Source organism: Jaculus jaculus, chromosome 11 (assembly GCF_020740685.1).
Source record: "Jaculus jaculus isolate mJacJac1 chromosome 11, mJacJac1.mat.Y.cur, whole genome shotgun sequence".
NCBI classification, from domain to species: Eukaryota; Metazoa; Chordata; class Mammalia; order Rodentia; family Dipodidae; genus Jaculus; species Jaculus jaculus.
This window is the reverse complement of record NC_059112.1, coordinates 4,665,740-4,689,659: the sequence shown is the minus strand read 5'-3', so window position 1 is coordinate 4,689,659 and position 23,920 is coordinate 4,665,740.

Sequence of the window (23,920 nt, the reverse complement as noted above, 5' to 3'; positions counted from 1 at the left end):
TGGCAGAAATCTGTCTTCTTTTGGGAGACCTTGTAGATCTCTCTGATCAAAAGTCCATTGTGGATGATAGCCACCTGCTGGTACTGGAAGTTACAGGTCAGTGCCCAAGTAGAGAAGGAAGAAAAAGATAAGTAATATAAAAGAGTTAGAGAGATGAGAGAGAAGGAGAAAGAGGAGAGAGAGAAACGAGCAGGAGAAGATTACCTTGTGAAATGCTCTGATATATTTATGTGATCTTCTATATAAAAATACCATTTTAATACAAAACTTAGTGTAAAGCCATTTGAACATCTAATATACCCCCACCGGGCTGGGCATGCACTTGTGGGGTCACTGGGAAGAAGAGCTGAAGGTGAGCAGCGCGACGGGGTGCAGTTTCTTCACTAGCAGCCTTGGTTACTTAGATGCCGTTTGATAACCTTCAGTAGAAATATGGACGGTCTCCAGGGGCCTCGTTCCTCGCTGCAAAGGGAGTCGGTGCTGCAAGGAGATGTGGATTCAAATAGTCTCACATCAAACAGGAGCCACACTGAATAGGAAATGTTAGATAAGGCATAACTGTTTCCTTAAATTTTTTCCAGTTTGTGGAAGAAGGGCTGGAAGGATTGTTAGAGCCGCATGTTGGGACACTATGCACAGAGACATTGCCTCTTCCCCATAACTGGTGGCCACCCCACAATTCATGACCCACATTCCCCAACGAGGAGGGTCCCTGCAGACGGGGAGGACCAGGAAGAGGCTAAGGATGGTAAAACCATGGCTGGATACACACTGTGTACACAATTAATAAAAAAGGAAGGAAGAAAGAAGCTGGGGAGCTTGGGAGATTTCTCAGTGGTTAAGGTGCTTGCCTGCACGTCCTAAAGCCCAGGTTTGATTCCTCAGTACCCATGTGAAGCTGGATGAACAAAGTGGTGCATACATCTGGAGTTCATTTGCAGTGGTACCATGCCCTGCCCTGGTGTGCCCATTCTCTCTCTCCTTGCAAATAAATCAATAAAAAATATTTAGAGAAAAAAAATCCTAGCCTATTAGACAGATGTATATGTACACTAATGACAAGGCTGAAAATTTATACAGTCCAATGTATTTACTCCATAAGGCATTGTTGCAGTTTGTAGGGACACACACGCACGCATTCACCCGTGTGCGTGCGTGTGTATGTGTGTGTGTGTGTGTGTGTGTGTGTGTGTGTGGCATTGTCCTTGGCTCCAAAGACCATGCATGGCTTGTAGAGCCAAATTCTAAGAAATACCTGAACAATTATTCGAAGGGATGTTTTGAGCGTGCACAGAAGGAATAATGGTGAGTCCAGGTCCCCTTTCCTATTACCCCTCAGCAGGGGTTTGTTGGTCGCGAATCAGCAGAAACGTGAGCCTGCCTTTTAGACACAGAAGCCACTGTGACCAGGAGTGCATGGCTGTGTATATGGAAGGAGAGAGCAACGGAGAGTGGAAGCTGTCAAAAAAAAAAAAAAAAAAAAACCCTGTTGTGTCCTATGCTCTAGAGAAGTGAGGCACCAGCAGCTGACTACTGACCACAGTGAAGGACGTGGACAGAGCAGCATTTCCATGGGTGTGCGTCCAGGGAAGTGAGGTTGAGGGTTCCAGAGAGGAATTGAATACACATGACCTGCTCAAGACTGTTTACCTACTTTTCTCTCTTTTAGGAATATGATAGACCATTAAGAGTAATAATGAAGAAATCAACAAAAAAAAAAAAATTGCACAAATGAGACCATTTCACTTTCCATTCTGGTTTTACCACATTCCTAATCCCTGTGATCAGGTTACTTTTTGCAAGAATATTTTTTTTTTTTTAAGAAATAGGTTACTATTTTTTTGTCCACAGAAATTTACAATGAGACACCTGGTGTTTATCTCTATTTTGAGTTTGATGGTGAAAGGAACAGTAAGTAAATAATAGAATCTAAAATGTCTTTTTCCAAGTGCTTTCTTAAAGGTTCTTAGCTAGAAGACAGTGATGTGGCTACACTGTGTATTATGTTATAAACCCAATAATTACAAATAGTAAAATAATTATTGAATATATACATATAAATGCATTTCATATTTGAACAAATGTGAATATCTTGCCACAGTGAGTTCAAGTCCTTTATGATAAAACTATTACCAATCCTGTTAAGTTTTCTCCAGAAACTGGGACCTCGTCACCCATTCATAACAAAGCTGTGTTTGTACTTCCTTGGTTCAGTTCAATGGTTTTACTATGTATATGAATGTTACCATACACAATAAAGTTTTAATTTTTTTATTTATTTACTTGTGAGAAAAAAGAGAGAATGGGCATGCCAGGGCCTCTTGCTGCTACAAACTCCAGACGCATGCACCACTTTGTACATCTGGCTTTACATGGGAACTGGGAAATCAAACCAGGCTGGCAAGCTTTGCTAGCAAGCGCTGTGTTGTAGAAATTCCCTTGTTGCTGGAACAAAGCATCTGAGCAAAAGCAGCTGATGAAAGGAAAGTTGTTTTATTTAATGTTTTATTATTATCATTATTTTAGAGAGAGAGAGAGAGAGAGAATTGGCGCACCAGGGCCTCAGCCACTGCAATCGAACTTCAGACACTTGCACTACCTAACGGGCATGTGCAACCCTGTGCTTGCCTCACCTTTGTGTGTCTGGATTATGTGGGATCTGGAGAGTCGAGCATGGATCCTTAGGCTTTACAGCAAGCACTTTAACTGCTAAACCATCTCTCCATCCCAGAAGGAAAATTTTCATTTTAACTTATAGTCAGGGAAAGCACTGCATGAGGAGAGTCTAGACATCAACTCTGCCACAGCAGATGGAAAATAGCAACAAGAGAGTGAGATAAGGTCTGGCAAGGATAATACCCCTAAGCTCACCCAAGAAACACCCCACAGGAACTTCTCTGGCAAAGTTCCACCTCCCAAACTGTCATCAGCTGAGGACCAAACATCTGATTCAAACCACCACACACTTAACAGTTGAGTCACCTCCTTAGCCCACCATAGTAGAGCTGTAGAGTTTTAAATTTTTCAGAAGTTTAAATTTAGTAAGTGGTGCTATGGAGTTGATAAACTAATTTAGTATAAATATTGAACTTATCTGAGGCATTTGCACATTGACCCGAAAATACTTTTTTGCTATCAACTAAAAAATTGAAAACTTGGGTCTGGGGAGATTGCTCAGTGGTTAAGTCACTTGCCTGCAAAGCCTAAGGACCCGGATTTGATTCTCCAATGTCCATGTAAAGCCAGATGTACAAGGATGCACAAGCATCTGGAGTTCATTTGCAGTGGCAGGATGCCCTGGTACACCCATTCTATGTATCTGCCTCTTTCTCTCTCTCAAATAAATAAAATATTTTTCAACAAATTGAAAACTTAATAAAATAGAATAAAGTATGTATGTGTGAATGCATGTATGTTTCTATGGGGTAAAATCTTCATCCAAAATACAACTTTCAAAAGATACCATAAAATATTATTTCCTTTAGTATCACAAGCAATACTTTTTTAAATGACCACACATTTGAGTAAGTTACAAAATCCATACAATATTATAATAGTTTTGTCTGCAATCACTTTGTATATAAATTTTCATGTATTATAATAGCAAACATTCTAAAAGAAAAAAATAACCAAATATCTTTTTTCCTACATTTTAGTGGGGAAATTCTCAAAATAACTGGGATCTATCCAGTGATAAGTTAATACATTGATAATTTAACATTAAATTTGACTTTTAATATTTTACTTCCATATTTGAAATGAATTTATATCTCCAAAATTGCTTGTGAAAATTGGTATAAATATTATGGGCTTCATATAAAATCAGAACATAAAGTTTTGTTTATTGTTTGTTTGTTTGTGACAAGTAATAAGTAATATAGGGCACACTATCCCTGGTTTTGGAGCTTTGAGCATACAAAGGCCAAGTTCAGATACAGTATACTTACAGTAAACATACCTCTTTGTTTTTCACCAGAAATAAATTCTCCAAGTTATTAATTTTATACTCTTTCCCAAAAGTCTCCATGAAATTCTCTTTTTGCAATCATATATATATATGTATATATAATATATATATTACTGTAAAACTTACTTTTTATTGAAAAGTCATCTTTCACTCATGCTAGCTGTTTTCTGTTTTGCCACACATTAATGTTAAAGATTAAATTACTGTTTACATGGAAGTAGTGTGTTTTCCCCATGTGGGAACACTGATTATCAAAAGGATGACATACCACATGAATCAAGTGTTGTTGTTTTTTTTAATTGAAACCTAACAAATTGTCTAGTTACATTTCCCCACAAAACCACAGACTGGGTAATAACTAAGTCTCTAGGCAATATATTCAAAGCTGTGATTAAAAATTTAAAAAAAAAATAATAAGGAAAGAAAAACCAAGCCCCAGTCCCCAGGTTCAATGAAGAGAACCAGCTACACACGAGCTAAGCAAGAGCAGCGTTCTGCTTGGCTCCGGAGGCCAGAGGCATCCTAACAACTCCAGTCAGAGCATTAACTTCAAGTTGCCTGCTTCCAGTTTCCAACTCTTGAATAAAGATCCTAGTTTTTCTATTACAAAACCCCTCTCATAAGTTGTTTTATTTACAATGGCAACTCTGAAAAGTTCACTGAAGTTAACTGGACAATAAGCCAGGCAGAAATCGCTTTAGAGAAGACAGAAAAAGCCCAAGATGCTACTCTCTCCAGAGAACCCATAGCTCAGTTTTATTGAGAGTAAAGAAAGATAACTTTCACTCACACTTGGAGGAACTCCGCCTTTAACTTGGAATCTACTCAGCCTCCACATGCAAGGAGGACACTATTATGCTAATACAATTGATTTGCTGCTGCATTTCCCTACTTTTTGTCTAATATTAACATCATAAACAGAGCAGTGCAACTAGTATTTGGAACAATCCTTATCGTGTTACAGTGTCAGGCACAACCTTTTATTTCTCTTCACACCACTGGTTCTCTTTGCACACCTGGGTCTCTTCCTCTTTGGTAAAGTCATTTTTGATATTGAAGGTTTTGCGGACGTCCTCGGGGCTCTTCCCCTTAATCATATTGACAACAGTCTTCATGTAACATCTGGCAAACCTCTGATGTCTAAGTAGTTTGCAGCCAGAATAAGTTCAAAAAGTGTTCCTTGGTCAACTTTCAGGAATTCTTGGTCCCACACAGGGTTGTCATCTGTCCGCTTCTCTTTGTTCTGATCATCCTCAGGAGGAGGAGGGTCGTCCTTAGGGTGGGTGCATCACTGAATGACCTTTTTTTAGTATTGCTGCATTAACATTTGGTAGGGGAACTGGGTCGTCATCTCCTTCATCATCCATTCCCAAACCTTCCAACATGGTTTTGATGGTCACAGACAGCTTGGAAATTTCTACATCAACTTCAAATCTCTCTCCATCAGAACTTTGCAACTTAATTGAAGGCATGGTGTTGGGTGTCAGCACCACGAGCTGGAGGCCAACAGGAATGGCAAGGGTCAGTGCACAGGAGAAAACGACAGACGACAAGGCCCACTTTTTACATTTTTATTTATGAGGGAGAAGGGGTGCAACAGGGCCTCTTGCTGCTGCAAACAAGTTCCAAATACACATGCCACTTTGTGCATCTTGCTTTATATGGGCAATGGGGAATTGAACCCAGACCAGCAGGTTTTGCAAGCAAGCAAGCAAGAGTCATCTCTCCAGCCTGAAATTCTCTCTTAAAGTCTTATTTTTACAATGATCATTAATATTGTCTATGTAACTTTAATAATGAGGAAAGTCAGACGCAAAAGGTTATTTGCCCACTCTGTTTGTGAATGACAGAATTCACACAAACAGCTTGCAACGTCTGATAATTCTTGAGGATTTAAGTTTCCCCTTCATGTTACTAAGATTATGGGGTGAAAATGGAGATAATACATTTTCAGTAGATAAACAGCAGTGCAGCTCATGAATATGCTCTGATATGCTAAGAAGGTATAACAAGGGTATAATTGTCAGTGATAACATGATTATTAGTTTGGGTGTTATACATGATACTTTGGTAAAAAAAAAAAATCTCTCTAGAGTATGATTGTTTTATACATTCTTTCTCTTATGTCAGATCCCATTCCAATGTAGGTATGATGCAGGAATTCCATGTGTGACCTCTAGTATACATGACCTTGTTCCAACATCAGATAAGAGTGAAGGGGAACACCTTTTCCTAACTGTCACGGCCAGGAGATGGCAAACATCATCTCCCACAGTACCTTGGGTAGGAATAGATATGCATCTCCGCCCTGCTGCAAGGAAGCCTGGAAAACAGAACGGAGAGATTGGGGAGCATAGACTGCCCACAACATATAATAACACTGTGCCTAATGGACATCGTTGGGGGCAGGATAGGACGTGAAGAATAAGCAAATGAAATCAATGAAATTTCTGGTTTATGTTTGAATCACTAATACTTTTTAATTTTCAGATTCATATCATTGAAGCAATTTCTTCGTAGAACATTGATTTGTGCAACTGCACTTCTGATGGATCAGAATTCTACTGGGCATTCTCTAATCAAGGGTTTGGCAATGGATGATGTCAACTATGAGTGATACCAATGGAGATGAGTGACAACTGTAATGGCCTGACATTTGATTTCCTTTACTTTTGCTAATAAATTCCTTGCAAGCATATAATTTTTGCTACAATTTATTTAATGTATATGTCAACCAAACACATTATTTTTGTCTGGCTGGCCTAACACCGATGTTTCCATTTGTTTCATCAAAAGGGTATTGAACATGATATCATACCATTTACTACTCATGTAAAAGAATCTCAGAATCTCACTATTTCCAGCAAAATAAAAATCCCAGATGACACATCATAACCTAAGGAACATAATTTAATGGAATAAGGCATTATCTTCCAATTTTTTGTGATCTGCCCCAAAGATAGTCATTTAACAAATCTCATTTAGTTCTTCTGGGCTCCGGCAGCTATCCTGTATACTAACAACAAAGGTAAGGTAATTACTGTCATTGAAATTACATTACTGGGCTGGAGAGCTAGCTTAGTGGTTAAGATTCTTGCCTTGCAAAGTCAAAGGACCCTGGTTCAATTCCCCAGTACCCATGTAAAGCCAGATGTACAAGGTGACACATGTGTTTGGAGTTTATTTGCAGTGGCTAGATACCATTGTGCACCCATTCTCTCTCTTTCTCTCTCACTCTTCCTCTCTCTATCTACCTCTTTCACTCTTTCAAATAAATAAATAAACATAAAAAATAACTTAGATTATAGTAGAATTGATGAGAAAATAAACAGAAGATAAGTTAAGATATGGATGAAATAGATTCAGAAGTAAAGAAGGTGTGGTGCTCTACAGAGACCGAAACAAAGTTGAGCCACATACAAATAATGCACACTGGTGCAGGTGAACATTTACAAGCTCACATCCACGAATCATGGAAAAGATATCTATTTGAGAGCCATACCCATATCTAGTTCTTACAAAAGGACAGGAGTGGGTGCTTGCCAAGTAAAATTATATCTTGGACCTTGGCTCTGGGTCAGGGCTGCCCAAGCTTCCTGCTGGTGACTCGGCTGTAAGAGTCAAAAGAGACAAGGAGCAAGCCTGTAGAATTGAATCACTGCATTGCTGCCTAGTTTGGGTGTAAAGATAGTCAAGCATCTTATTAAGACTCTTTCTAGAAACCAGAGAGATTTCTTAGTGGTTAAGTCATTTGCCTACAAAACCTAACAACCTGAGTTCAATTTCCCAGTACCTCTGTAAAGCCAGATGTACAAAGTGGTGTACCCGTTATCTCTCTCTCTCTCTCTCTCTCTCTCTCTCTCTCTCTCTCTCTTCTTACAAATAAACAAATAAATAATTTTTTTTTAAAGCTGGGCACGGTGGCTCATGCCTTTTATCCCAGCACTTGAGAGGCAGAGGTAGGAGGATTGCTGTAGGTTCAAGGCCACCCTGAGACCACATAGTAAATTCCAAATCAGCCTGAGCCACAGTGAAATCCTACCTCAAAAAAATAATAATAACAATAATAATAATTTGAAAAAATGCTACACCTTGCATGTCACCTGAATTCCCTAGCCATGGCTAGAAATGGTAGAAAGTAATAAATGACATGAAAAACCAAGTTCTATCTCTCCAATGGGACCTGTGTGCCTTTTCTGTGTTCCTTTCTTCTCCACTGATCCAGCCCAAGTTTCCTGCATGGAAGTAATTTCTTGCAAGGTGTTCCTATCCTCATTCTACAATCCACCTCCTCCATTCTTGCTAGACAACGTCACTCTCTAAGCTACTCATTCCTGTGCTGGGGAGGTAATCTTTCCAAAAAGAGTGCCTAGCTTAGACAATAGTCATATCTTTTTCATTAAAAAAAAAATACTACAGCAGGAATCCTCAGCCTCACCATGTATGACCTTCCCTGACTTCTTTCAATCTTTTCTCTCCCTTTGTCTTCTTTATTTCCCATTTATTTTATGATGAAATGCTTCTAAAACTGCTCTTCCTTTTCAATGTAATCAAAGCAATATCACAATGCAATTTTTAAATCGATATTGAACAAGTGCAAAAAGTACAAACTAGGGCTGGAGAGGTGGCTTAGCCTTTAAGGCACTTTCCTGCAAAGCCAAACGTCCCAGGTTCAATTCCCCAGAACCCATGTAAGCCAGATGCACAAGGTGGTGCATGCATCTGGAGTTTGTTTGCAGTGGCTGGAGGCCCTGGTTCACCAATTCTCATTCTCTCTCTCTCTGTCTCTCTCTCTCTCTTTCTCTCTCTATCTCTCTCTATCTGCCTCTTATTTTTATAAATAATGTTTTTAAATTTATAAATACAAACTAAAAAGAAACATCAGTATATCAGACATCACTTAAAGGGTAGCAATCTCACTAAGGAGGGCCGTCAGTGGAGCAGGGGCAGGGAGAAGGGAAATGATGGTACCAACACATGATGTAGCCATACAAAGTTTCAAGTTAATAAAAAATTTAAATTTAAGAAAGGCAAATGGTTTTTGCATCAAACATCTCCATTAAAAACATGGAAGAAGTTTGGGAGATGACTCTGCAGGTAAAAGCTTCATTGAGCAAGCATGAGGACCTGTGTTTATATCCCCAGAGGCCACAAAAAAAAAAAACCAAAAAAAAAAAACTGCCAGGTATATTTCCATGTGTCTAAAATCCGGGCACTGGGGCAGCTCCTTAGGCTTTGCTGGCTAGTAGTCTAGGCAAGCTAGTGAGCTCTTGGTTCAGTGAAAGACGTCCAAAGTAAAATGTGGAGAACAACGGAGGAAGACATCTGACACTGATATGTAGCCTCCACAAACATTTAAACAAGCCATAAGATACCAACAAGGAAGAGTATTTTCAGCAATAATTACAAGTTGGTAGAACTTGACTTTGGTGTGCACTGGCTCACAGTCCTGTTCCTTCCGCTCCAGTACATGCTTACTCATTTCATGTTCTAATCCCATACCTGATCGCTCAGAGGTGACTTACCAATAAGAGTTGCCTTTTACAAAGCAGAATTCTCTTGGGTACGTACCACACTTCCATCTCAAACTTTCTGAAATCCTAAAAGTCTGTAACTTATTCATTTAAGCAAAGGTTTAAAAACATCCCTTGTAAGGGAAAAATACTGATTCAAGCTCAGAGCTTTAATATTAAAGGCTACAGAGTCATTAGAAAAAAAGAAAAGAAAAGGTCTCATAAAAATGAGGCCGTAGGCCAGGCATGGTGGTGCACACCTTCAATCCCAGCACTCGGGAGGCAGAGGTATAAGGATCACCGTGAGTTCTAGGCCACCCTAAGACTACATAGTGAATTCCAGGTCAGCCTGGGCTAGAGTGAGACCCTACCTCAAAAAACCAAACAAAAATAATTAGACCACACTCCTCTGGGGATATTTTGGCATCACTGACCAGGTGAGTAATGCCACAGGTGAATGGGAAACTCTGACTCTTGGCCTTGCCAAGCACCTAACAATTGATAAACTCACAGTCCATTTTCTGCTTTGGCCTCTCGGATGGTTGCCTCCGGCCTGCCTTTCTCAGTTACGTGGCCATTGTCGTAAGGAAGTTGGAGGAAGATCTGGTTTGATTTGGGTTACATTCACTTGTGACTCTTCCTCCTGACTCTGTTTTCTTTGGCTTGTCGCTGGTTGCTAGACAAAGTGTCCCTATCCTTGTCTGTGAATGCCTGTATTGAGTTCTCTTGTCACACTTATTTTCCTTGTACTAAACACTAATCCCCGGTATACCTCTTGGGTGAATTTGCTCTTTGTTACTATGAATGACTTATTGGGCCCTTTTCAATGGAAATCCTACAGAATCTGCGCACGCCTTACTGTTTCCATGGCGCTTGAAGGACCGACGTGCAAACTTCCAGGCTGGCACTCAATTTCCTCTAGTGTTTAACTTTCTAAAAACCTGCACATTTAAAACATTAGGCCTAAATTTAACTGATTCTAACTCCAAAGGGTGAGACTATTACTTCATCTCTCAAACTGTCTCAAGTGTTCTCATTGGTGAGTAAACAGTAAACTCCAAACAAACACCTAGCCATAGTGCAAAGTTTTAAAGATGTGGTCAGACGGAACTCTCCTAACATAATTAGTCTAAATACTTTACTCACAGGAAAGCTGGTACATATCCAGCCATAACTATGCTACCAATGAGCCCCACAGCCGCCAATTCGTTCTATGGTTTATCTCTTCCTACCCAAGCGTACAACCCTTAAATTTCTTCAACAGGCAAACTTAGCTAAGATTAAGTTTGAATTATTCACAGCTAATTTGGATATGTGTTTTCTAGGACATGAAGCTATGTTTATAATTTTTTAAATGTATTCTGTATTTTTCATTATGGAAAAAAAAAAAGCACTAGGAAAATGACACCAAATAGATCAGTGAGGAGAGTGCCCTCTTGTGGCAGCGCTGGAAGGGGAGCTTGTGTGCCCTGACATGTAACCAGCTTTCTGAACGCATCGCAGCGGCCCAACCATGCCTACTTTATCTACTAAAGTTAGCTTAACTTTAAAAGTCTATCTCAGGACAGATCTCTAAGTACATACAGTCAGTTGTTAAATAAAATTGTAGTTCCTTTCATTGGCCACAGACTCAAAGGTAATTAGACTCACCAAGATCTTGAAAGTCATTTGCTCAAACCTTAGGTTTCATATATCATTCTTATGTTTCCTTCAAGTTTTAATATTTCTGTAGGAACAGCTTGACTTTCAAAAACTCTCTCTCTCTCTCTGTCTCTCTCTCTCTCTCTCTCTCTCTCTCTCTCACACACACACACACACATAATTTTGAGGATCCCTGGGTCTATTACCTAGAGCTCATCCTCCTAAGGATCTAGATCATCAAACTTATTTTTTTTTTATTTAGAACCACCCCATCAAGCAATTATACACAAGAGTCCTACATTTGTAAAGTTGACTGGTTCTATGCAATTAAGAGCCTAGAGATGTTGGGTCCCAAGCTAAAATCACTGGCCTGTGCTCATTAATGGATATTCTCAGTAGATGGAAGTGTTTCAAGAGGAAGCCTGTTGCTAAACATTCATGGGCTGGAGACCCAGAGCCAGTAGAGAAGAGTAGCTCAGGACTGTGCAAAGGTATGCAGAGGCTCAACAGCAGACATATGAACTGCAAGCCAAGGACTGTGCACTTCCAACAAACTTCCTGTGGAAACTGAGTCCTTTGAATTACAGAAAAGTAGGAGTTGCGAGGTTGAGAAGAGCTAATTGAAATACTGGGACCATTGCTAACAATGAGCTTTTATTGACTGAGACCCCCGTAGAGTTCAAGCTGTGTGCAAAATAGTTTCCATCTCTCATTGTTATCTTACAAATCAAATAATAGTACTAATGATTAGAATTGGTAGCTATAATTTTACATATGAGAAAATAAACGGTGCTGGGAGACAGTAAGTATCTCACTGGAAGTGTCACCAGCAAAACCCTGCGGCACCAGGATGGACTGATGCCATGCGCCCCATGCCCTCACTACAGAGTACAGTGGGAAGAAAATGGTGGGCAAACCCTGAATAAGATTAAGGGGGAAACTCATTTGTGTGGAGCATGGGGAAGGGTTGAGGCCAGGAGAAGCTGAAAGCATGAATAGGGAAGCTTACTGAAATAAAGGATTCAATTAATATTATATATATTTATATATTACATATATTAAAAATAGGTGTATGTGTATGTGAATATGCTCATTCAAGTTACTGACAGATCCCAGCCACTCAATGAGTACAACTGCAATGATGAAGCTGCATAATTGAATTTCAGACCTAGGAATAGCTAATAGATCGATAGATAGAACCCCATCCTATGAAATCAACAGTTTCTATAACAGGGTCCACCGGCTTCTAATAAGTTAGAGATAGCAAATGGCCCAAGCAAGACAGAGAACCCAGTGGAGTGCCACGTTCCTGCCCAACCACACGTGGCAACCGTGCGCCGGCTCCCTGTCCTCACGTCTGCCTTGCACACCACCACCAGAATGATCTTTCAATAATCCAAACTGCACAGACCATGAAAACGAACTCAGCCCGGAAATCAAGGGTGGGAATGATGAGAATTATCTCTCCCAGCAAGCCCACTTTCACGGAAGGTCTGTTTAGGGCTCTGCCCACAGTTTTCTCCCTGGAGCATCCAAACAGAACAACAAAAGTAGATAAAAAGCTATCATCTGGGACATCCTATGGCCGCTACATAAAGAGAAAGTGGTACATTCTCCTAACGTATCTGCCAGAAGTGTCAACGTGCAATTTCTCATTCACATTCATCTCATCGAAGCAAGTCAGAAAGTTCTGAAGCTGGAAACCAAACCGTTCTACCAGCCCAAGAATGTTGGCAGACATTACTAATGAGTGACATATACATTTTGTTACTAAATTAGTAGATGTCAGCTACCAACAGGGTAATGTTCACCATATTTATTTGTCTGAGAAAAAAAAAAACCCTTGTGAAGTAGTCTCTAACTACCAGCTCTACCTCATCTTCTACCCACTTGCCACAGGTCCTATATTCCAATTACCTTCAATTAGCAATGCTCACCCAACTGACCAGGCCATCTGGTGCTCTGTGTGTAGACACATGAGGCACACTCAGCTTAAGATCTCCTTCTGTCTGTATCTGCCTGGTGAAGCATGTCTTTACCTTCAAAGGCAAGCTCAAGGTTTCCTGCATTATTAGGTTTGATCAAGAATGAATGTGGGGGCACTCACCTATTATCCTAGTGCTCAGGAGACTGAAGCAGGAGGATTGCAAGTTTGAGGTCTCCCTGGGCTACATAGCGAGTCTCAGGCCAACGTGAACTATACAGTGAGTTCTAGGCCAGCCTGAACTAAACAGCAAGACACCGTCTCAAAAGGTCACATGGCAGGAGATGGGGATATGACTCAGTGTGGTACGGTGCTTGTACTCGGGCATGGCCCTGAGATCAAATTTCTCAGGACACACGTCAATGTCAGGCATGGCAGGGTTTCATCAGGGCACACGTCAATGTCAGGCATGACGGGGTTTCATCAAGGACACACGTCAATGTCAGGCATGACGGGGTTTCATCAAGGACACACGTCAATGTCAGACATGACGGGGTTTCATCAGGACACACGTCACTGTCAGGCATGGCGGGGTTTCATCAGGACACACGTCAATGTCAGGAATGGCGGGGTTTCATCAGGACACACATCAATGTCAGGCATGGTGGGGTTTCATCAAGGACACACGTCAAGGCGAGCCATGGTGGGGTTTCATTATGAGTCTCCTTTTGCTTTTATCCACACAGTATTTATAAATTATAAGCTCCAGGCTCAATCTTGTATGCAAATGAGTTTGGAACCCCCTTTTTTCTGAACTCATGCTTCTAAGCAAATGCTTTTTTGCTAGGATTACGTGTGCTGGTCCTGTTGCTGTGCATGAATGACACTTCCACAAACCCCGTGACCACCCCAGCACACCCAGACATGAATGCACTCTTGTGTAAAATATGTCCTTGAATTCTTTGGTATGTTTCATTTATAAAAGAAAAGAACAGGACATTTGATTTCTAGGAACTTCTTCCACCAAGAATTTCTTGGTTTCACAAAAGGACTACCAGAGATTTCTAAAGCTAGTCTTCCTACAGGCAACAATTAGTTCCAGGCCAGGTCTTCACCATTATGTGTCTGGACTCAAATTCTGCCCATTTGGGCTGAAAGAAATTTTATCTGAAAGCTCATCTAACCTTAGATTTAAAAGAGTTTTCTGAAGTAACTGTGCAATACACAACAAATAAATTTATTCCTACCATTTAATTTTATATTCTTTTGCAAATATATTTTATGAGGAGATTATTAAAAATAGCCAAATACGGGCTGGAGAGATGGTTTAGCAGTTCAGGCATTTGCCTGCAAAGCCAAAGGATCTCAGTTTAATTCCCCAGAATCCACAAGATGTGCAAGTGGCACATGCGTATGGAGTTCTTTGGCCATGGCTGGAGGCCCTGGAGCATGCATTTTCTCTCTCTCTCATAAATAAAAAAATAAAAATATTACAAAAAATAGCCAAATACTTAGAACAGAGATTTATCTCTTACTTCTAGTGATCTCCTGGCTCAGAATGTGAGTTATGTTATCTTAACTATTTCAACCATGACTATTCAGTAAATTCTGTGTTCCATAGAATTCAAGACGAGTCATAACTGGTGAAAGAGAACCCACATAGTTAGCCTGCTCCCATTATTCATGTAAGCCAACAACCAACCACATGGCCCCCAAATTATTTCTCACTGGTCACCTCATTCACCGTGGTTTTGAAGAGAGTCATTGCAAACTGACCTAACACTTAGACGGATAACCCACGCTCCGACAGCTTGCAAACTATGACACTGTTTAGTCGTGGTCTCCTTAGTCTCTTTCTTGGATACTAGTTATAACTTGCTGAATCCTTAATGCAAACATTTATACCTTCTCTTAATTGGTAATACTTTTTCATCTATTCATACCTTCTGGATTAGAATCCATTTAAGAACATTTTTCTGATTTATCTGCAAGACACTGTGTTTTTACATCTTTGCCTTCTGACTAACTGCCACCCACATCGGCCAGCTGCAAAAAGTCCTGTGGTGTTCATCTGCAGCAGGAAGAGTCTGCGGGCACGTGCAAGTGCCCACACACACATGTGCCAGTTAGAGGCTGTTTCTCAGAGAGAACGCATCCCGTACAGCCAGTCCAAGCTCGCTAACTCAAGAGTAATACTTAACACCTGTCACCCAGGGGTAACGTTTTCATAACAAAAGACATGGAAATCCCAGAAGCAGACTGAAGTGGTGATTGTCAGGAAATTTATCAAAGATCCTCACAATTAACTACCATTGCAGAAAAGGGAAAGAAAGGCTGACTAGACAACGGGAGACACAAGCTGCTAGGTACCCATCTGAGCTCAGTCAGTCCCTTGGGGATTTGGGGACCTGGGATCAGGCGATGGCTGGGCATTAGTGAGGTAACAAGACAATGTTTGCTGGCCTGGGGGTGATGCTCTGGGAGAAGCCAGGGAGCTGGCCTGGGGCAATGCTCTGGGAGAAGCCAGGGCGCTGGCCTGGGGCGATGCTCTGGGAGAAGCCAGGGGGCAACATTCCCAGTAGCTCAGTGATGAGCTCAGATTCTTCATCAGCTTCCACTGCGTCCACTGGAAAACAGAACTAGATATTAAAGATGACAGTTTTAATAATATTTTATTTATTTTACCTAGAGAGAGAGAGAGAGAGAGAGAGAGAGAAAATGGGCATACCAGCCTCTTCAACCATTGCAAGTGAACTCCAGATGTATGCATCCCCTTGTGCATCTGGCTTATTTGGGTACTGGAGAATAAGACCTGCGTCAATTAGGTTTCCCAAGAAAACACCTTAATGACTAAGTGATCTCTTACAGCCAAAGATAATGTTTTTGATCTCTAATTACAGGAACCGAAAGAAGCGAGCATACTTCAGTGGGATACAGCAGACACAGTGATGTCTCGTCATTTCAAGGTGTTTTAGCCCATACCTGGCACTAACCTGAGCACCCTGGTCACACTATCACTTCTCAGAAGTTTCAGGCCTACTTGCCATTTATTTCTGATATTTCTGTGCAGCAATGTTAACCCAATTTTTGTCCTTGTCTCAACATTCAGATTTTATATTCAGCCTGATTTTTAATCAACAAATACCAGTTCCATTTTCAGTGTTTAAATAGAAAGAAAAAGCTAGTTAGTCATAAAACTGCTGAAAATATGGATGAATAACTAAGGATATGATAGGTATAATTATTATTCACTTGCTTTTGCCTAACTCCTCATATAAGTATCAGAAAAGAAGTGATACATTCTGTGAAAGAAGAAAAATTAATATAATGTATAATATTCAATATAAATTTGCATGGCAAATAAGAGAAATACTAATAATTATAATATATTAGAATGAGCCATATGATATAATGATTTTGTAGAAGAGCAATTACATTAAGGAGTAAAAATAATGTCTTCCTAAATATTTGAAAGGCAATGCATGTAAACACTGTAAGAAATTAATGTCACTCAGTCAAAGAGCCTCTGCAATTTAAAAGGTATGATTCAATTGTTCAACAAACAGGTGGGTGTGTAGGACAGACTAGGAGTGAACAGGAGGGAGTGTGAGGACAGACACTAGGAGTGAACAGGAGGTGTATAAGGACAGACACTAGGTGTGAACAAGAGGGAGTGTGAGGACAGACACTAGGAGTGAACAGGAGGGAGTGTGAGGACAGACACTAGGAGTGAACAAGAGGGAGTGTGAGAACAGACACTAGGAGTGAACAGGAGGAGAGTGAGGACAGACACTAGGAGTGAACAGGAGGAGTGTGAGGACAGACACTAGGAGTGAACAGGAGGAATGTGAGGACAGACACTAGGTGTGAACAGGAGGAGTGTGAGGACAGACACTAGGAGTGAACAGGAGGAGTGTGAGGACAGACACTAGGTGTGAACCGGAGGAGTGTGAGGACAGACACCAGGAGTGAACAGGAGGAGTGTGAGGACAGACACCAGGAGTGAACAGGAGGAGTGTGAGGACAGACACTAGGAGTGAACAGGAGGAGTGTGAGGACAGACACTAGGAGTGAACAGGAGGAGTGTGAGGACAGACACTAGGAGTGAACAGGAGGAGTGTGAGGACAGACACTAGGAGTGAACAGGAGGAGTGTGAGGACAGACACTAGGAGTGAACAGGAGGAGTGTGAGGACAGACACTAGGAGTGAACAGGAGGAGTGTGAGGACACACACTAGGAGTGAACAGGAGGAGTGTGAGGACACACACTAGGAGTGAACAGGAGGAGTGTGAGGACACACACTAGGAGTGAACAGGAGGAGTGTGAGGACACACACTAGGTGTGAACAGGAGGAGTGTGAGGACAGACAGTAGGTGTGAACAGGAGGAGTGTGAGGACAGACACTAGGAGTGAACAGGAGGAGTGTGAGGACAGACACTAGGAGTGAACAGGAGGAGTGTGAGGACACACACTAGGAGTGAACAGGAGGAGTGTGAGGACACACACTAGGTGTGAACAGGAGGAGTGTGAGGACACACACTAGGAGTGAACAGGGGGGTGTGTGGAGGAGAGCCAATAGGAGTAAATCAGTGATCTATGCAGAGCCTCTAATGAGATTTGGATTCCAGAAGTGGAAGAAAAATATATGACAACAAACAATGTGAACAGCCCTGCAGAGAAAATTCAGGGGCCTGGAGAGATGGATTAGTCATTAAGGTGCTTGTCTGCAAAACTTAACCAGCCAGGTTTCATCACCCTGTATCCATATAAAACCAGATGCCCAAAGTGGCACAATCACATGAATTTGTTTGAAACAGCTGGAGGCCCTGTTGCACCCATATTTTCTGTATATAGTATTTTCTCTTTCTCCTCTCAAATAAATTTATTTTAGGAAGAGAGAAAATGTAACAATAAAACATCTGTTGCACCTCAGCGCCACTTGCTTGCAGAGAATTAAAGTAGCGTCATGTGCACAAGTGTATCTGGCAACATTCTGTTTTGCGATAAAAACTAAACTGATGACAAGAAAGTAGCACTTTTCTCAGAACAGGAAACAGAGCTCCCTGGGCACAGAGAGCAGCACGTGGAAAGTTCTGAAGGCCGCCAGTAAATTCAACATGTTCAAGACTCAGAAAGAAAACTAGTCTGCTTTCAGAGAGTTGGCCAAGTGCAGACGTTAGCAAGAAGCCAGCGAGGGAATAGCGAAAGGGCCATGTCACTGGAGGCTCACAAGTAGACAGAGATAAAGTAAGAAGAAAAGAAGAATGTAAAGCAGGCAGAAGAGGAGGAGTGGAAGATAAAATGAACAGAAGGCAGCAACCGTTGAACTATAGAATGAAATATCATTGCTGTCAGAAAATATAACATCTTCTCAGATGCAGTAGCTTTTCACATAACGAAATAGAAAACAAGGGCTGGCCAGATAACTTGGTGGTTGAAGGCACTTGCTTGCAAAGCCCGCCTGCTCAGGCCCAATTCTCCAGCCACCCACATAAAACCAGACTAGCATCCATTTGAAGCAGCAAGAGATCCTGGTACACACACACACACACACACACACACACACACAAACACACACACACCCAAGAAATTGTAGAAATAAGAAATTAGAAAGAATTGCCAGTGTCACAAAGGAGAGCTACTGCGGACCTGCACAGGGACCCTTCTCTTGAGTGAGAACTTCACCAGGGAGCCCCATGACCACAGCCCAGCCTTGACCACACATTTGAGAAGGAAGAGAACACCAGAAATTGACTAAACACTGTGCACGCCTCCTTCATGACACCAGTCTTACAGTGAGTGATGCAAGTGACATAGTTGATTAAAATGTTTCTGGGCTGGAGAGATGGTTTAGAGATTAAGGAGCTTGCTTGTAAAGCCTAAGAACCCAGGTTTGACTCCCCAGAACCCACATAAGTCAGATGCACAAGGTCGCACATGGGCACAAGGTCACACATGTACCCAAGGTGGCTCACACATCCGGAGGTTGATTGCATTGGCTAGAGGCCCTGGTGTGCCAGTTCTCATTCCCTTTCTCTCTCTCTCTCTCTCTCTCATTAAAAAAAAAAAAAAAAAAATTAAAAGAACTTGCTTATAGTTTTGTTCTGTTTCTCTGAGTGGTTATAATGCAGAAATTGGATTAAGGCTAAAATGATATTTTTCCAAAGAGAAAGCATGTAAGGGTAATTAAAATGGCAGGTCTAAATTCACAAAACAAAGGACAGAGCAAATACTGCAGAGTTTTAGTAGAGAAAGAAACCATTTCAGGCTAGGAAAGTACAAGAAGCGGTCTTCAGAGACTGTGGTGCTGACTTTGTCCAGGCCAGGACATTGAACGGACATGCCAGCAGCTAAAGTGTTGCTTGCCACACTTCAGGGGTTCACCAGTAGCTTATAATTCCTAGCCCAACCTTTCCTGTGCTGCCTCCTCTCAATTAAAATGAAACTTGTGGATCCACTAGTAATATGCCTAAAACCCCTAATTTCTAAACACAGTACTCTATATATGTTATAAAATGAATGCACATACCTATAGACCTATTTAAGAATAAAATATCGAGGCAGAGACAGTAAGTTAGAATGTAGCACCACAGATGCCTGGAGTGATTGCTTGCTTTGTACAATATCAAACCAGATGGGGCACTTTAGTAAAATCACATAAAACTTTAACATGAACATCCATGTAATAGAAGACACGCAACAACAGCTTGCTCTTTTAGTCTGTGGTTTACTGCACGAGTTACTAATAAAATAATTCTTAGTTACAAACCCTGTTGGGCTTAGTGAGTGACATTTACAATTCACCTCTAACAGCATATAAAAACACCTTTGTCACTTATAATTTTTATTTGTTAGCGATTTTTATCATAGTGCTCCACCCCTTCCTTTCTAGTTAGATATTTAAGTGCATTAGGCAGACTACCAGATGAGATTCAATAAACCAGGTTCTGGTAATATTTTCCAGTTAAATAACTATAATTTTTATACTGACCAAAACTATATCTATTACTGTCACCACATTTTCAAAGCCTCACAAAGAAGCGCCCCTAGGAAGCTTCACCATAATGATTTGTTGTTAATAAAAAATTAACAAAGGCACTGACCCCTCTGTGCTTCAGCCTCTTTAGCGGATCTGGTGATATGTTATTTTGCTGACATTGCTATGACAGCAGGAGTTTCTGGAAATTATAACCCTATGTAATACATATGGTCTTTTAATATCATAAATAAATATATAATGATGTATTGCATTATGGTTTTTGTCCTTCAAATACTTGGATAAGAAAAATAAGAATAAGAAACCAAACAGTTCCTTTAATGATTGAATAATTTGATGTCTTTTCCTCCCATGAGATAAGCTAAAGAGGACATCAAGCAGAATTCTAAGCGCGAAGACTTAGTTTGAGAGCTATATGCTTCTGCCAGAACAGACATGCTACCATTGCACCAATTGGCACAGTTAGCCTGGCTTGCCAGCTTTAAAGCTGGCAGGGGCCAGTAATGGTTAACAACATTGATGGCTTTTCTCCCCAACAGGCTGCATAGGCCTTTCCAGTATCCTGATGGCTTCCAGCTCAGTGCCAGCTTGATTTCTCAGTGGCCTTCTCATTCCTCTCCACCGCCCATGTCATTGGAACAGACAGGTGAGCACGGATCACTTCACCCGTGCACAAGTCAACAGTCATATGCCCTTGGCACTGAGAATTGTTTTTGTTCTTTCATTTGAATGACGGTTTGTCTAGTTCTGGTAATTGAGCTAAGACAAAATAATGAAGTTACAGTGACAATATCGGCTGGTTCAGGACTTCCTCATCTCATGTCCCTGCGCTTTAGCCCACACAGAATGTCATTATTCTAGGTCCACGTCATCTTTTTATTTCTTCCCCTGAATTAAGCAAACCAATCATTTAACAAAACTCAAAGAAATATCAGGTACATGAATGATTTGAGAATAGAAAGATGAGTGTGCTGGACAGAGCTGAGTGAAACAGATGCGGGCCGTATCCAGCTGCGGTGGGCAAAGCGAGAACTTCCCGACCTTCCCAGAGAGCGGCGCTACCCCGAGGACTCGGAAACCCGCAGATACTGTGGGCACAGACTGCGGTTTTCTACTCCACCTCTTTACATGGAAAGTTTTGACTGCTTTTCTTTAAGACATAATGGAAAATTAAGAAAACAATGACAGAAGCCTCCCAAATCCCTTCAGATTTTGGAAAAGTAGCTGGATGAAGTCTTCTTCAGGACAGCTCCGGCTGGCCAAGGGCCAGCTCTGCTGCACAGCCCCCTGACCTGGCTAGTGACAGGCCCCCACAACGTTCTGGCTCAGAGAGGGTTTTGTTGCCTGGGACCCAGCAGAATACAACAGAAAATCTCAAGCAACTGAAAATTTACTATATATTAAATTTAATTTGCCAATACTCAAAATAAATCAAGGATATGGGTATGTCACTAGGTAATATCAGGTAATGGAAAACCATCTATTGGGCTGGAGAAATGGCTTAGTGGTTAAGGCATTCTCCTTCAAAGCCTAAGGATCCAGGTTTGATTCTCCAGCATCCACTTAAGTCAGATGCACAAGGTGGCACACGTGTCTGGACTTTGTTTGCAGTGGCTAGAGGCCCTAGCACACCCATTCTCTCACTCTCTGTCTCTCTCTGCTTCTTTCTGTCTCTCAAAATAAAACGAGTAAAATAAAACACCAAAAACATAAATAAAGCCATCTACCATATATACACATCACCATCACCATCATCAAATATAAGACTGTCCGCCCAGTTTACCCACTCAGTGAATTTTCTTCACTTTCAAGGCAATAAGTGGTTGATTTAGTTAACACTGTTTTCAGGATGGATTTTATAAATTTTTTGAGAAGCTTCTAATACACATAAATCCTAGTGGTATCTTCTTTGCTTTGGTGAAGAAAAAGATATGGTTATTTTAAGTAACATTTTAGGAATGTGTGGTTTTTAATATTTATTTATTTATCTGCGAGGAGAGAATGAATGGGTGCATCAGGGCCTCTTGCCACTGCACAGTAACTCCCAATGCATGCACCATTTTGTAGGATTTGAGCCTTTAACTCCTGAATTATCTCTCCAAGACCAGGATTTTTGTTTATTTTTTTGACTAGACAAAAATACTAATAGTTTTAATGTTAATGAAACAGCTCATCTTACGAGGACACCTTTTCAGAAGAGTAACAATGTTTTAGTACATGATGTGGCCTGAGTTGTCCAAGATCAAATTAACCAGGTAACTACCCCATAATAGAAGCTGATAAGTCAGCATCACAGCTACCATGGACCACTGGAGCTCAGTCATGATCAGCAATAACAGAGAAAGCTTAAAACAAACTCTCTTTTTTTTTAATTTTATGAAAGGTTATACTCTTTCATCCCCTCACCCTCACTCCCATTTTCCTGATGGCCCTTCTCAGTGGGGTTATGGTATTCACTGTGGGGTCATGAAGTCCTCAGTCAGTCCCTGTGGGGTAGCACGGAGGCGGTGTCTCAGGGTATTTTTACTCACTCTGTGGCTCTTACAATATTTCTATCCCCCCTTTTCCAGTGTCCCTGAGCCACGGCAGGCCTGTCAGCACTCTGATTCAGTGTGGAGTTCTCAGTGGCCTCTGGACTTCTGCTCTGACAGGTCGTGCTTGATCACTGTGTCTACCGCAATCCCCCCGGAGCTGGTTGTCAGGCGAGCAGTAAGAGCAGGGTTCAGGTCACTGCTTGCTCTGCAAGTTCTCCTGGGCCCTGGTGGATGTTGTAGAGGTGGTACAACTCATGGTAGGAAGGTGACTATATATTTTTTTTTGTCATATTGATAGATCTTAGTTCTCCATTTTTTTCTGCCGTCTGATTCTCCAACCAAGAATGAGAGCAGCTTGGGTCAAAGAGGATGTGCATAATTATTTGACAGACTTTGGGTGTGTAAGCCCACTGCTCTTATCCACCAGAAAGCAGTGGAGGCTTCCCTCCAGAGTCTATGAGTTTCCTAATGATGGGATTTTGACGAGGTTCCCAGTACCAGATACGAGTCCTCTCCTGCTGAGTGGGCCTCATATCCAATCAGAGACCATATGTAAGTATAACCCAAACTGCTGTGTGTCACTGTAGTACAAGTGTGTACTTCTTGTCTGGCTGGTTGATTTGATGGCGTGCAGGGTGCACCACCTGTCTGTGCTGTTGGTAACTGCTGTCTTCCAGAGCCTAGCACAGGGCTTCCCAGTGCTATGAGGGCCAGCGGGGCTGGGGCCGGGCAAGCTGCCCTCTCAGTTCCAGTGACCCAGTGTCCTGAGACTGCAGCCTGTGGTGTCTTCAGTAATAGGCTCTTACCTTTTAGCCTTGGTAGGTAATCAAGTGTCTTAGCGATGACCTACAGTGATGGAAGCGCCTCATTGGCCTCTCTGGCCAACAGCTCACTGTAGGGAGAACCCAACTCTGGGCCTGGGGTTTCCCGGCACAGCCTGGAATTTCAAGGTTCACCTTTGTCTCTCTTCTGTCCACACCCCTCCCCTCCCCCTTTACTGGTGGTCATGTCTTACAGAATGGTAGCCACTAGGGGGGTTTCTATGGAGTTGATTGATATTGTCTCAAGTTCTGACAATCTCTTCTGTTTAAGATATTTATTATTTCATTTACTTTTTATTAAAAGCATCCATTGTGGATACACCATGTGCGAGTAGCAGCTCTCCCTCCTCCCTCCCCCATTCTGCTGAGTGCCCTTCTCAGTCGGGCTGTCAGCACTTTTCAAGGAGGAAATTCAAACGGTGATGGTGACATGCAGGTAGTTGGATGTTACAAGTACATTTAGCCAAAACAAAAACAGAAATATAAATCATTAATTTGCCACTACTTTTAAATGGTTGGGAC